Source organism: Salmo trutta, chromosome 35 (genome assembly GCF_901001165.1).
Source record: "Salmo trutta chromosome 35, fSalTru1.1, whole genome shotgun sequence".
NCBI lineage: Eukaryota > Metazoa > Chordata > Actinopteri > Salmoniformes > Salmonidae > Salmo > Salmo trutta.
In genome coordinates, this window is record NC_042991.1 from 12722281 (window position 1) to 12736867 (window position 14587).

Below are 14587 nucleotides of genomic sequence, written 5' to 3' on the forward strand. Positions count from 1 at the left end.
ACACACACACACACACACACACACACACACACACACACACACACACACACACACACACACACACACACACACACACACACACACATCTATCCTACGCTGCCTTTCTAAGGTCTTTGAAAGCCAAGTCAACAAACAGTTTACCGACCATTTCGAATCCCACCGCACCTTCTCCACTATGCAATCTGGTTTCAGAGCTGGTCATGGGTGCACCTCAGCCATGCTCAAGGTCCTAAACGATATGTTACCTGCCATCGATAAGAAACAATACTGTGCTGCCGTATTCATTGACCTGGCCAAAGCTTTCGACTCTGTCAATCACCACATCCTCATCGGCAGACTCAATAGCCTTGGTTTCTCAAATGATTGCCTCGCCTGGTTCACCAACTACTTCTCTGATAGAGTTCAGTGTGTCAAATGGGAGGGTCTGTTGTCCAGGCCTTTGTTGTCTCTATGGGGGTGCCACAGGGTTCAATTCTTGGGCCAACTCTTTTCTCTGTACACATCAATGATGTCGCTCTTGCTGCTGGTGAGTCTCTGATCCACCTCTACGCAGACGACACTATTCTGTATACTTCTGGCCCTTCTTTGGACACTGTGTTAACAACCCTCTAGACAAGCTTCAATGCCATACAACTCTCCTTCCGTGGCCTCCAACTGCTCTTAAATACAAGTAAAACTAAATGCATACTCTTCAACCGATTGCTGCCTGCACCTGCCCGCCTGTCCAGCGTCACTACTCTGGACGGCTCTGATTTAGAATATGTGGACAACTACAAATACCTAGGTGTCTAGTTAGACTGTAAACTCTCCTTCCAGACTCACATCAAACATCCCCAATCCAAAGTTAAATCTAGAATTGGCTTTCTATTTCGCAACAAAGCATCCTTCACTCATGCTGCCAAACATACCCTCGTAAAACTGACCATCCTACCGATCCTTGACTTCGGCGATGTCATTTACAAAATAGCCTCCAATACCCTACTCAACAAACTGGATGCAGTCTATCACAGTGCCATACGTTTCATCGGATGGGGCCACAGTGTCTCCTGACCCCTCCTGTCTCAGCCTCCAGTATTTATGCTGCAGTAGTTTATGTGTCGGGGGGCTAGGGTCAGTCTGTCACATCTGGAGTATTTCTCGTCTTTTCCGGTGTCCTGTGTGAATTTAAATATGCTCTCTCTAATTCTCTTTCTTTCTTTCTCTCTCTCGGAGGACCTGAGCCCTAGGACCATGCCTCAGGACTACCTGGCTTGATCACTCCTTGCTGTCCCCAGTTCACCTGGCCGTGCTGCTGCTCCAGTTCCAACTGTTCTGCCTGCAGCTATGGAACCCTGACTTGTTCACCGGACGTGCTACCTGTCCCAGACCTGCTGTCCCAGACCTGCTGGAACCCTGACCTATTCACCGGACGTGCTACCTGTCCCAGACCTGCTGTTTTCAACTCTCTAGAGACAGCAGGAGCGGTAGAGATACTCTCAAAGATCGGCTATGAAAAAGCCAACTGACACTTACTCTTGTGTTACTGACTTGTTGCACCCTCGACAACTACTATGATTATTATTATTTGATCATGCTGGTCATTTATGAACATTTGAACATCTAGGTCATGTGCTGTTATAATCTCCACCCGGCACAGCCAGAAGAGGACTGGCCACCTCTCAGAGCCTTGTTTCTCTCTAGGTTTCTTCCTAGGTTTTGGCCTTTCTAGGGAGTTTTTCCTAGCCACCGTGCTTCTGCACCTGCATTGCTTGCTGTTTGGGGTTTTGGGCTGGGTTTCTGTACAGCACTTTGGGATATCGGCTGATGTAGGAAAGGCTATATAAATAAATTTGATTTGTCACCAAAGCCCCATATACTACCCACCACTGCGACCTGTACGCTCTCATTGGCTGGCCCTCGCTTCATACTCGTCGCCAAACCCACTGGCTCCAGGTCATCTACAAGACCCTGCTAGGTAAAGTCCCCCCTTATCTCCGCTCACCATAGCAGCACGCGCTCCAACAGGTATATCGCTCTGGTCACCCCCAAAGCCAATTCCTCCTTTGGCCGTCTCTCCTTCCAGTTCTCTGCTACCAATGACTGGAACAAATTACAAAAATCTCTGAAACTGGAAACACTTATCTCCCTCACTCGCTTTAAGCACCAGCTGTCAGAGCAGCTCACAGATCAGTGCACCTGTACATAGCCCATCTTTAATTTAGCCCAAACAACTACCTCTTTCCCTACTGTATTTATTTATTTTGCTCCTTTGCACCCCATTATTTCTACTTTGCACTTTCTTCTACTACAAATCTACAATTCCAGTCTTTTACTTGCTATATTGTATATACTTTGCCACCACGGACTTTTTGCCTTTACCTCCCTGAACTCACCTCATTTGCTCACATTGTATATAGACTTATTTTTCTACTGTGTTATTGACTGTATGTTTGTTTTACTCCATGTGTAACTCTGTGTTGTTGTCGAACGGCTTTGCTTTATCTTGGCCAGGTCGCAATTGTAAATGAGAACTTGTTTTCAACTTGCCTACCTGGTTAAATAAAGATGAAATAAATAAGTAAAAAATACACACACACAAGGGTAGCAAAGTTTTTATAGAACATGGTAGCAACACCACACTCGGGACACAGTAATATTGATTAACACAGATGGTGTGAACCTCAACTGTTCATCTCCGTGGGCGGGAAGCAGGAAACATGAATCATCCAAATAGCACACAGTGTTTCACAAATGTTCACCTCTAAATCTCCAACAAGGATTCACAGATATGTTTATATAGAGGATTAATATTCAGATGTCCATATATGAAATATGTATAGAAGGAGAGAGGAACGGACAGACGGAGACAGAAAAAAACTGTTCCCTCATTCACAGAGCACAGTCCCTTTGTACAATGAGGGTACAAGTTTGCTTTACAGGCATCACCATAGAAACACTAACAACAGACAATTCAGTGGTTGAAGATGTACAGACAGTATTAGCTACACTGAATCACTGTGCCACACTGCAGAAATCTAGTAATTTAGCAAAAGTGCTATTGGACTTCACGTTCAATCTCTTATGAGACAGATGGCCTATTCAGCACTGAAGAGCTCATTGACACCATTTTGTTTTGTTTTTGTCTTCGATCAAGCACTCCCCACTAAGGTGACCAATAACCATTCAGTGTCTGTTAAATGGTCCCCTAGACAACTGTGAAGAGGTCGCCTGATTGGAGCGTTTTGGCAAGCGAAGGTGAGGCCCCTCCGATGCAAGGGAGATTGTTGTACAATACATTTCTATTTGAGCGTTCTGCTGAGACAAATGTTTTCATGTGCCAAAACAGAACAAAAAAATAACAGAATGGTTACCTGGTGAAGAAGGGTATATAAATAAAATAAAGCAATGGGACTCTTGGACTTGAAAGAGCTTGAAGCTGCATCCCAAATGGCACCCTACTGTCTCTTTGGTGAAATATTGTTTTTGTCATAAATATCTAATTGAGCATTTTGCAGTGTACAATTTTGTTTAATTATGTTCCGGTCGTGTATCCTTGCCCAAGAATGATTGCTGAGCCAACAGTTTGTGTTTGTGTCTCATCTATTTCAGTCTATTCATCTCAACTTACTCTAGGAAATGCAGTCTGTTTTGTAAAACAGGGAGATGGACTAAGGTCTATATTCTGGCACAGTCTTACAGTATATTTCATGGTGTTTTGGAGATGCCTTCTTAAAACCATTACTTGACGAGTTTTTGCACATCTGGAGCCCTGTAGTTCAGTTTATAGGAGATGAGTGTGCACATATATTGTTGAAGGGGTTAGCCAACCCATAGCCCACTGAGTATCTTGGTTGTTGCTGCCTCCATCAGGTGAAATTCTAAATCTGTACTGTTGTACTATTTTGTAAACTAAACCTGTACTATTGTACTATTTTGTAACCGCTGAGTGAAAATAAATACATATAAAGATTTGGAGGTGGAGTAGGGGGGGTGGGAAAGGGATATATTTACTGTACATTGACAATTTCTACTCTTATTTTTTGGAAGATACTTGATTGTTTTTGTTTTCATGGCAAATAAAGTTCAAAAAAGAAAATGAGAGAACTGTAAAAAAAAAAAGAAAAAAAAAAGAGTCATGAGTTGAGTAGAATCCAATGACATTTGCTTATTCTAACATGTTATATTTGTAGAAAACCTTCGACATCACTGATGTGTGTTATGTATTGCATGTATGTTTCATGTTGTTGTTGGTGACTGACTGACGTATTGAAAATGTTTATCCTCTGGTGTCTCAACACTGCCACTGTGTGGTATGAACATGGTGAGTCCCCCTCCCCCCTAAAAAATATTTAGATGAATGGATTATTTTACACAACTTGATTAGCCACAATTTCTTTGGAAATACATGTGAAAAGGCCAGAGCGTGTCCAAACAATTTATTATATTATGGCATAGTATATCATACTTTAGCCCGGTAGGTGGTGGTAATGTACCTAATATTGGTTTTCACACTTGCCATTAAACCCCAAAAAAGAAGAACTCGAGGGTTGTGTTCATAAATTCAATCTGGAGTGCCAGAGTGCGCTCTGGGGGTTCCAAATTCAGAGCATTGTCAGATTGTCCGCTGGTAAATTCAGAGCGTTTCGAGGGTTCAGAGTTCACAATGGAGAGGAGTAGGGTTGATCCGAGTGTTCTGACCTCACAATAGCAGTCAAGTGTTAAAGAGTCTAGTTGATAGGTAATCGACCAGCTGGGCTGTTCCCCATACCCGTATGTAGGGACTTGTACAATACTTGAACATGGCTATTGAACTTGACATTTGTGTCTGTCTTTATTCTTTAATCTAACATATATAGAAACATCAAGCACCCAAGTTAACTGGCTAACGTTGGCTAGCTACTTCCAAACACAAACGAGAGAACACCCCACTCTGACCGTTTTACTCACCCTAGCAGAGCTGGTTAGGGTGTTTCCATGTTAGTCAGAGTGTTGGTGACTGTAACTGTGCTGCTGGCAACAATTTAATTGCACATTTTTTTTTTACTGACACCGGCCATATTCAATAGGTGTCGAGCGTTATAAATTTGTTAGTCATTCTGCGCTCTGGCACACACAGGTGAGAGTGCTCTGAAATCGGAGTAGATCGCCAGATTGTAAATTCAATCGCACCCTAAATCAGAGAAAGAAATAGTTATCACTCCAGAGACATATTTATATGCACAGTACAAAGATATTAAACACTTACTCAACTGTCTTGCAATGTTAGAATAAAATTAAACTTGATTGACAAGCTAAACAAATCATAATGCTCTGCTGGATAGCAACTGCCGCTAACCATCTTGAGTCTGCACAAATCAGTCATTCTGACAAGTTTTGAAAGCATTCCTCCCTAATTAAACAGTACCTTTGTAGGCACCCCAAGGGCGATTTCTGAAATGCAGAGCTTATTGATAATAAAACATTTTTGTTGTTGCTAATTTGTTAACTCTTACATTGCCCATAATTGAAAACTTTGTTGGAAGCATTTTAATTTGGACATGTCCATATACACTCAGAGGCCAGGTTATTAGATACACCACCAAGGTCACATAAATGGTTTTCTCCTACAGACATATAGCTTGCTATATAAAGCAGGCAGACAGGTATCAAGGCATTGTTACTGTTCGATTGAGCATCATTGGTAAGGCAAGGACTGGTAAAACATATTACTGTATAATTGAACGTGCTGAATAGCCAACTGTGCCAGTTCTATGACATATTCAGTCGATATTCATAAATTTTATATTTCCCTGTTGTTTCAGGGAAATAACTCTTCAGGTCCAAAATCACAATAATACATGTAGGTAAAAATAGTGAACATATTTAACACTGTGGTGTTATTGTGTCACTCAGCACACCAACAGTGTCATCACAGGTTATGTGCAGGGGGTTGTAAGTGGGGCCTGGTCTAATCGCTACCTTCTTGGCACTTAATGTAACTCTGGGACCATATTCAAAAATAGTCTCAGAGTAGGAGGGTAGATCTTGGATACTGTCCCCTCTATCCAAATAAACTTTTTCATTATGATCGAATGGCAAAACCGATCCTGTCTCAGCTCTCCTACTCTGATAGTATGTGTGCATACAGACCCTGAAAGGACTGCAGTTGTATGAGTAATATGGTACTGTAATAGCTCTACTTTGCCAGATTGGCTAGGCAAAATCTTCACCATATTCGTTAAAAATTGCCCACTCACGTCCTCAGTCTCCACCAATTACCAGTCAAACACATATCCCGGTTCCTGCAAGGGGCAGGACTTCCTCCCCCAGCACACCTCAACTACACTCACCTGCACCCTAATCAGTGTGGCTACCTCGGACTGGAAGTTTGTGTTCGGTGTTTGGAGAAGTGTTGTGCTAGTAATTTATTGTCCTTAACTTTCGAAGTTCGTTATAATCCAAGGATGCGCTATTGACTAAGTGTTTGAATCGTGTCCAAGTTTTGTACTTAATTGTTAGTGATGTTTGCCATGTATTTGACCACTGCTTTTATTAGCTTGCCTAAGCTCAATCATGTAATACAGTCCTTTGTGTAGTTTTGACTCCCATGTGTCAAACTAATTTATTCCTTGTTTAATAGAAAACTCCTACATCCGTCACCATCACCACATGACATTTGCAGCCTACAAAAAGAATCACAAACCTGTTATAAATAAAAAGGTCAAAAGACTACCTTCTTGTGTTCTTGCAGACATACCCATTGCGTTGCCTCCCACCCATGCTATCCATTTTCTTTTAGCCATGTTTTAAATATTGGTTTACCCCCATCCCCCCAACCAATCAGATGCAGAGTTGGTAGAATATGTCGTTAACCGCAGCTGCTACTCCACAAAAGTCTTTTTAAACTATAGTTTTGGGAAGTCGGTTAGGACATCTACTTTGTGCATGAGAAGTACTTTTTCCAACAATTGTTTACAGAGATTATTTCACTTATAATTCACTGTACCACAATTCCAGTGGACTAGAAGTTGACATACACCAAGTTGACTGTCTTGGAAAATTATGTCATGGCTTTAGAAGCTTCTGTTAGGCTAACTGACATCATTTGAGTCAATTGAAGGTGTACCTGTGGATGTATTTCAAGGCTTCAAACTCAGTGCCTCTTTGCTTGACATCATGGGAAAATCAAAAGAAAATCAGCCAAGACCTCAGAAAAAGAATTGTAGACCTCCACTAGTCTGGTTCATCCTTGGGAGCAATTTCCAAACGCCTGCAGATACCACGTTCATCTGTACAAACAATAGTACGCAAGTATAAACACCATGGGACCACGCAGCCGTCATACCGCTCATGAAGGAGACAAGTTCCCATCTCCTAGAGAAAAGCGTACTTTGGTACGAAAAGTGTAAATCAATCCCAGAACAACAGCAAAGGACTTTGTGAAGATGCTGGAGGAAACAGGTAAAATGTATCTATATCTACAGTAAAATGAGTCCTATATCGAAATAACCTGAAAGGTCTTTCAGCAAGGAAGAAGTCACTGCTCCAAAACCGCCATAAAAAAGCCAGACTACGGTTTGAACTGCACATGGGAACAAAGATCGTTCTTTATTGGAGAAATGTACTCTGGTCTGACGAAACAAAAATATAAACGTTAGCCCATAATGACCATCGTTATGTTTGGAGGAAAAAGGGGGATGCTTGCAAGCCTAAGAACACCATCCCAAACGTGAAGCACGAGGGTGGCAGCGCTTTGCTGCAGGAGGGACTGGTGCACTTCACAAAATAGATGGCATCAAGAGGAAGGAAAATTATGTGGATATATTGAAGCAACATATCAAGACATCAGTCAGGAAGTTAAAACTTGGTTGCATTTTGGTCTTCCAAATGGATAATGACCCCAAGCATACTTCCAAAGTTATGGAGAAATGGCTTAAGGACAACAAAGCCAAGGTATTGGAGTGGCCATCACAAAGCCCTGACCTCAATCCTATACAAAATTTGTGGGCAGACCTGAAAAAGCATGTAGGCCTACAAACCTGACTCAGTTACACCATCACTGTCAGGAGGAATGGGCCAAAATTCACCCAACTTATTGTGGGAAGCTTGTGGAAGGCTACCCGAAACATTTGACCCAAGTTAAACAATTTAAAGGCAATACTACAACAAACTAATTGAGTGTATGTAAACATCTGAACCACTGGGAATGTGATGAAAGAAATAAAAGCTGAAATAAATCACTCTATTATTCTGACATTTCACATTCTTAAAATAAAGTGGTGATCCTAACTGACCTAAGACAGGGAATTTGTACTAGGATTAAACGTCAGGAATTGTGAAAAACTGAGGTTAAATATACACTGCTCCAAAAAATAAAGGGAACACTTAAACAACACAATGTAACTCCAAGTCAATCACACTTCTGTGAAATCAAACTGTCCACTTAGGAAGCAACACTGATTGACAATAAATTTCACATGCTGTTGTGCAAATGGAATAGACAACAGGTGGAAATTATAGGCAATTAGCAAGACACCCCCAATAAAGGAGTGGTTCTGCAGGTGGTGACCACCTCAGTTCCTCAGTTCCATCTCAGTTCCTATGCTTCCTGGCTGATGTTTTGGTCACTTTTGAATGCTGGCGGTGCTTTCACTCTAGTGGTAGCATGAGACGGAGTTTACAACCCACACAAGTGGCTCAGGTAGTACAGCTCATCCAGGATGGCACATCAATGCGAGCTGTGGCAAGAAGGTTTGCTGTGTCTGTCAGCGTAGTGTCCAGAGCATGGAGGCGCTACCAGGAGACAGGCCAGTACATCAGGAGCCGTGGAGGAGGCCGTAGGAGGGCAACAACCCAGCAGCAGGACCACTACCTCTGCCGTTGTGCAAGGAGGAGCAGGAAGAGCACTGCCAGAGCCCTGCAAAATGACCTCCAGCAGGCCACAAATGTTCATGTGTCTGCTCAAAAGGTCAGAAACAGACTCCATGAGGGTGGTATGAGGGCCCGACGTCCACAGGTGGGGGTTGGGCTTAAAGCCCAACACCGTGCAGGACGTTTGGCATTTGCCAGAGAACACCAAGATTGGCAAATTCGCCACTGGCGCCCTGTGCTCTTCACAGATGAAAGCAGGTTCACACTGAGCACATGTGACAGACGTAACAGAGTCTGGAGACGCCGTGGAGAACGTTCTGCTGCCTGCAACATCCTCCAGCATGACCGGTTTGGCGGTGGGTCAGTGATGGTGTGGGGTGGCATTTCTTTGGGGGGCCACACAGCCCTCCATGTGCTCGCCAGAGGTAGCCTGACTGCCATTAGGTAGCGAGATGAGATCCTCAGACCCCTTGTGAGACCATATGCTGGTGCGGTTGGCCCTGGGTTCCTCCTAATGCAAGACAATGCTAGACCTCATGTGGCTGGAGTGTGTCAGCAGTTCCTGCAAGAGGAAGGCATTGATGCTATGGACTGGCCCGCCCATTCCCCAGACCTGAATCCAATTGAGCACATCTGGGACATCATGTCTCGCTCCATCCACCAACGCCACGTTGCACCACAGACTGTCCAGGAGTTGGCGGATGCTTTAGTCCAGGTCTGGGAGGAGATCCCTCAGGAGACCATCCGCCACCTCATCAGGAGCATGCCCAGGCATTGTAGGGAGGTCATACAGGCACATGGAGGCCACACACACTACTGAGCCTCATTTTGACTTGTTTAAAGGACATTACATCAAAGTTGGATCAGCCTGTAGTGTGGTTTTCCACTTTAATTTTGAGTGTGACTCCAAATCCAGACCTCCATGGGTTGATAAATTGGATTTCCATTGATTATTTTTTTTTTTAAGATTATTTCATTCATTCAGATCTAGGATGTGTTATTTTAGTGTTCCCTTTATTTTTTTTGAGCAGTGTATTTGGCTAAGGTGTATGTAAACCTCCGACTTCAACTGTACCTTAATAGATTAGGTCCCATTTCTATACCACCACCAATTATGGCTGGGGAGAAGCAAAAGTACTATTGTGGAAAGTTGTTCCCCTTGCAACACAAATCTCACCAAACCATTAAAGACTTTCTGGTGTACATTTGTTTGTCTTCCTTGATTTATTGTCTCCGTTTTTTGTATAAATATGTCCATATTGACAATTTATACAACATACACATATTGCTCAATAGCATACATCAGGAAAATGGTTACAAACATTAATCTCACATTTCAAGTTGGAACTTTTAATTTCCTCAAAATGATCTTTACTTGGTTCTTCTTTGATAAATGTAAGTCCCCAAAGCTAATTTAGCAAATTTGTTATAAAAATCTATAGAAATTGATCTATGCTGCACTCACAGCATTTTAACAAGTAATAAAACAGCAAGGCCTAGATTCAAACAAATCAGCGATAACTGGCAAACTGCATAGCATATCATTGTTTTTGTTTAGGTGGTCGCCTAAAAAGAAACAATTAAGGCGGCTCTGATTAAATCTAGCCCTACGTAGTTGAGATTTATTCTGGATTTTACAGAGTAGTATAATAACTATGTTCTATCCTGAAAGATATACAGTATATTGTTTATCATATACACTGAGTATACAATACATTAAGAACAACTGCTCTTTACATGACAGACTGACCAGGTGAAAGCTATGATCTCCTATTGATGTTAGGAATTTCACCCCTTATTGAAGTTCGGATTGTCAAGCCTTGAGACAAGGATTGTGTATGTGTGCCATTCAGAGGGTGAATGAGCAACAAGTGATATAAGTGACTTTGAACGGTGTATGGTAGTAGGTGCCAGGCACACCGGTTTGTGTCGAGAACTGCAAAGCTGCTGGGTTTTTCACACTCACTTTCCCGTGTGTATGAAGAATGGTCCACCACCCAAAAGACATCCAGCCAAGTTAACAACTGTGGGAAGTATGAGTCAACATTGACACCTTGTAGAGTCCATGCCCCCGACAAATTGAGGCTGTTCTGAGGGCAAGAGGGGTGGGAGGACTCAATATGTTCTTAATGTTTTGTGCATTCAATGTATATTCACAATATACAATATAATAAATTATCATATACGCATCTCGAAGATCAGACTGACACACACACAAAATGAAATTAAGGCTGCTGGGTCCCCTTGCCCTCCCCTACAGGAGAGCATGACCATGTCGGCTCAGTAGGAACCTATAGACACATTTGACAAAGTCATTGATATGACAGAGATCCAACAGCAGGGATGTGATCACAGTAAACCAGTGGATCAAAACAAACAAATTGGAACAACTGAAATCATTAAAAAATATATTTCTTCCTTCTCAGCACTAGCAAGTTAACTAGAAAAGTACATTTCCTAAAAGTAATGTTCGTGCATGCGAGCTCGTCTTAAAGTCCTGTTCCAGTCTTTTCACCTCATTGAACACCTGATTTACTTAAAAAAACACATCTCAAGGTGATTCAGGTACGATTATGACATGACAAGTGGGATGGGGGTTTTTCCTCTTTGTTCACTATTGCTTCTTTATTATTCCTCAAGCAAGGGGGGGGGGGGGGTGCAATGACATCAGACCACCTTGAATGCCCTACTCCTTGAAGTTTACAGTTGTCTAAAAAAAACATTTTGCTCACAAAATGTTTACTCTTAAGTGGGTGTACATTACTTGGGCTATTGCTATTCAACAGGAAAAGTTCAAATATCACTGGAAGGACATCTTTATAGTATTTATGGTTGTGAAATAAATTATTGTAGTGATAGTGACTGAAGTAGTAATGGTGGTGACTGGTTATAGTTGAAAAGCCGGTAGATGGAACGACTGATTGATTGGATAGCCTGAACATGTTGGTTTGGGGTCTAGTTTGAATGGTTCAAGAGTTACTATTACTGTTGGTGGGTTATTAAATGCCAATTTGACATTTTTTAATTGCTATAGTTTAAACAAATTCTGAAAATGTCCGTTTTAATGTTGTGTGTAGCTGAAATGGTTAAAGAGCAGTAGCATTTAAAATGTCTACCCCTGTTTTCTTATGCAAAAGTAAAATAGTTTATAAAACCTGAATGTTTTAAAGTTGGTCTTGTAGCATAATTGGCCAAGGACCATTTTGAATAGCTAACACTATTCCTATTGTTCTCATTGAAACCCATGTTCAATTTATGCTAATTTTAAGTGGTCATAAAGTATAAATAGTATAACAAATCTGAATGCAAGCAATGTACGTCAGGTCAGTCTGAACATCTCAAAGTTGGTTTGGTGTTGATAGCTTAAAAACAGGGAAAGCGATGAGTCTAGAATTTTCAATATTGACACCTAGACCATCTTTTTGCCATTGAAATGCATTGTAGATCATTTTAAATATTGTTGTAGTTCAAAAAGTATACATGCTATCAAAGATTCTCAATGTAATTTGAGTTAGTCTGCACATTTGGAAGTTGGTTTCGTGTTAATAGCTTAAATCATTTAAGCACTATATTGTGGGGAATAAATAGAACAGCTAGAAAAGGACATTTACTGTAGTAAACGTGGTGTGCTTGCTAATATTGAATATTTATGGTTGTGAAATAGTTGTATTGACGGCAGTAGTAGGGTTTTCATAGGCTGTGTTATAGTGACTTATTTTGGGGTGGTTTGTAGGTGTGGAGTTGTTATAGTGGGCTAGTATAGTAGGCTAGAGTGAGTTCCATGTAATCATAAGCCCTATAAGGTGTTTTTAAGCTCTTCAAAATGTTTTTGTTTGAACATTCTAAAAGTTGTGGTAGTGATTTCAGTTAAGAATGTTGAATCCCGCATTCCACCATTGAAATGGATGAGGATACAACAAGCTTTATAGTTTATGAGGCAGGAATGGTAGCAAAAGGCTCTGTTGATGCCATTTAAGTTGAGTCAGTCGGCATTTGTCAACATTGGGGTGGTTGTAGTAGCTGAAACGGATCAAGAGCAGTGGTGAATCAACATTTTGCCTTTGAAGCAAATTTAAAAATCGTTAAAGTATAAAAAGCATTAAAAAAATTATTGACAAGCAATCTACGTTGAGTCAGCGTGTACAAGTCACCATTGGTTTGGTGTTTGTAGCTTTAACGGTTCAAGAGCAATCGCGAATCCAAATACTTCCCAGGGGTGGGCAGGCGTGGAGATGGGTGGGCATGAGGATAGGGACAACCAAGGGGTTCTGGGTATTCGGCTTCACTTTGTATAAAATGTATGCTGTAAAATAAAAAAAAACATCCCATTCAAGCCTATGGAGCTTTTATGCACATGTAAAACAGTTATAGTTCAAAAATAATAAAAGTGGTATCAAAAAGCCGTTTACAAGCAACCTATTCCAGACCAGTCTGCACGTTTTAAAGTTTTAATAGCATTTCTAGTTTAAACGGTGGAAGACTAGTAATGACCGGAATTCCATTGAAATGCATTGGGATTTATGCAAATACGGTTGTAGTGTGAAAAGTATTAGTAGTATCAAAACGTAGACTTTTTTTCAAAAAACCTGAGCAGTGGCTGTCTGGACGTTTTAAAAGTTATTTTGGTGTTGGTAGCTTTTACAGTTTTGGCACTAAAGGTTCCAGCGGAATAATACGTATGAACAGTTTCTAAAGTTGTGTTTTGCTTTAAGCAAGCACACTTAACTCTATGTATGAATTCCAGAGTGGTCTTGCCTTCAGCAAGCACACTGATATTAAGAATATGTAAGAAATCTTGTGGTCTTGCCCTCAGCAAGTACATTAATTAGTAACTACCAAAATAATGGAAACACTTGAGTAAATGAGGGATACAAAGTATATTGAAAGCAAGTGTTTCCACACAGGTGTGGTTCCTGAGTAAATTAAATAATTAACATCCCATCTGGCTTAGGGTCATGTATAAAAATACTGGGCAGGCCATTATTTTGGCTACCCTGGCTATGGCCCCATAGGATGACAATGCCCCCATCCACAGGGCATGAGTGGTCACTGAATGGTTTGATGAGCATGACATTGGTCTAAACCATATGCCATGGCCATCTCAGTCACCAGATCTCAACCCAATTGAACACTTATGGGATATTCTGTAGTGGCGCCTGAGAGCGTTTTCCACCACCAATAAAACACCAAATGATGGAGTTAGACGTGAAGAATCTATGCCAGGGCTCTCCAACCCTGTTCCCGTAGTGCTACCTTCCTGTTGTAAATAACCCGATTCAGTTTATTATCCAGCTAATTACTAGAAATAGGTGTGCTAGATTAGGGTTGGAGAGAACATACAGGACGGTAGCTCTCCAGGAACAAGGCTGGAGAACCCTGATCTATGCCAAGATGCATTGAAGCTTTTCTGGCATTTTGGACCCCATACAGTGGGGTCCAAAATGATTGACACCCTTGATGAAGCTAAGCAAAAATTACAACAAAAATAAAGAGCTCTATTTTCATGTATTTCCAAAAGTGTAAATGCCTGGAGTTTGCTAAATGGAATTGGCACTTGGATTGAAACCGGTGCTATGGTCAGATCACATTTAAAAAGATGACTCTTTTTCTGATCAACTGTATAATATAACGCATACAATGTAGCTCAGTAATTTAATTATTTATTTGATGGTCATTTTCTTCTCATCTTTATCAAGGGTGTCAATTTCGGACCCCACTGTGTGTGTGTGTGTGTGTGTGTGTGTGTGTGTGTGTGTGT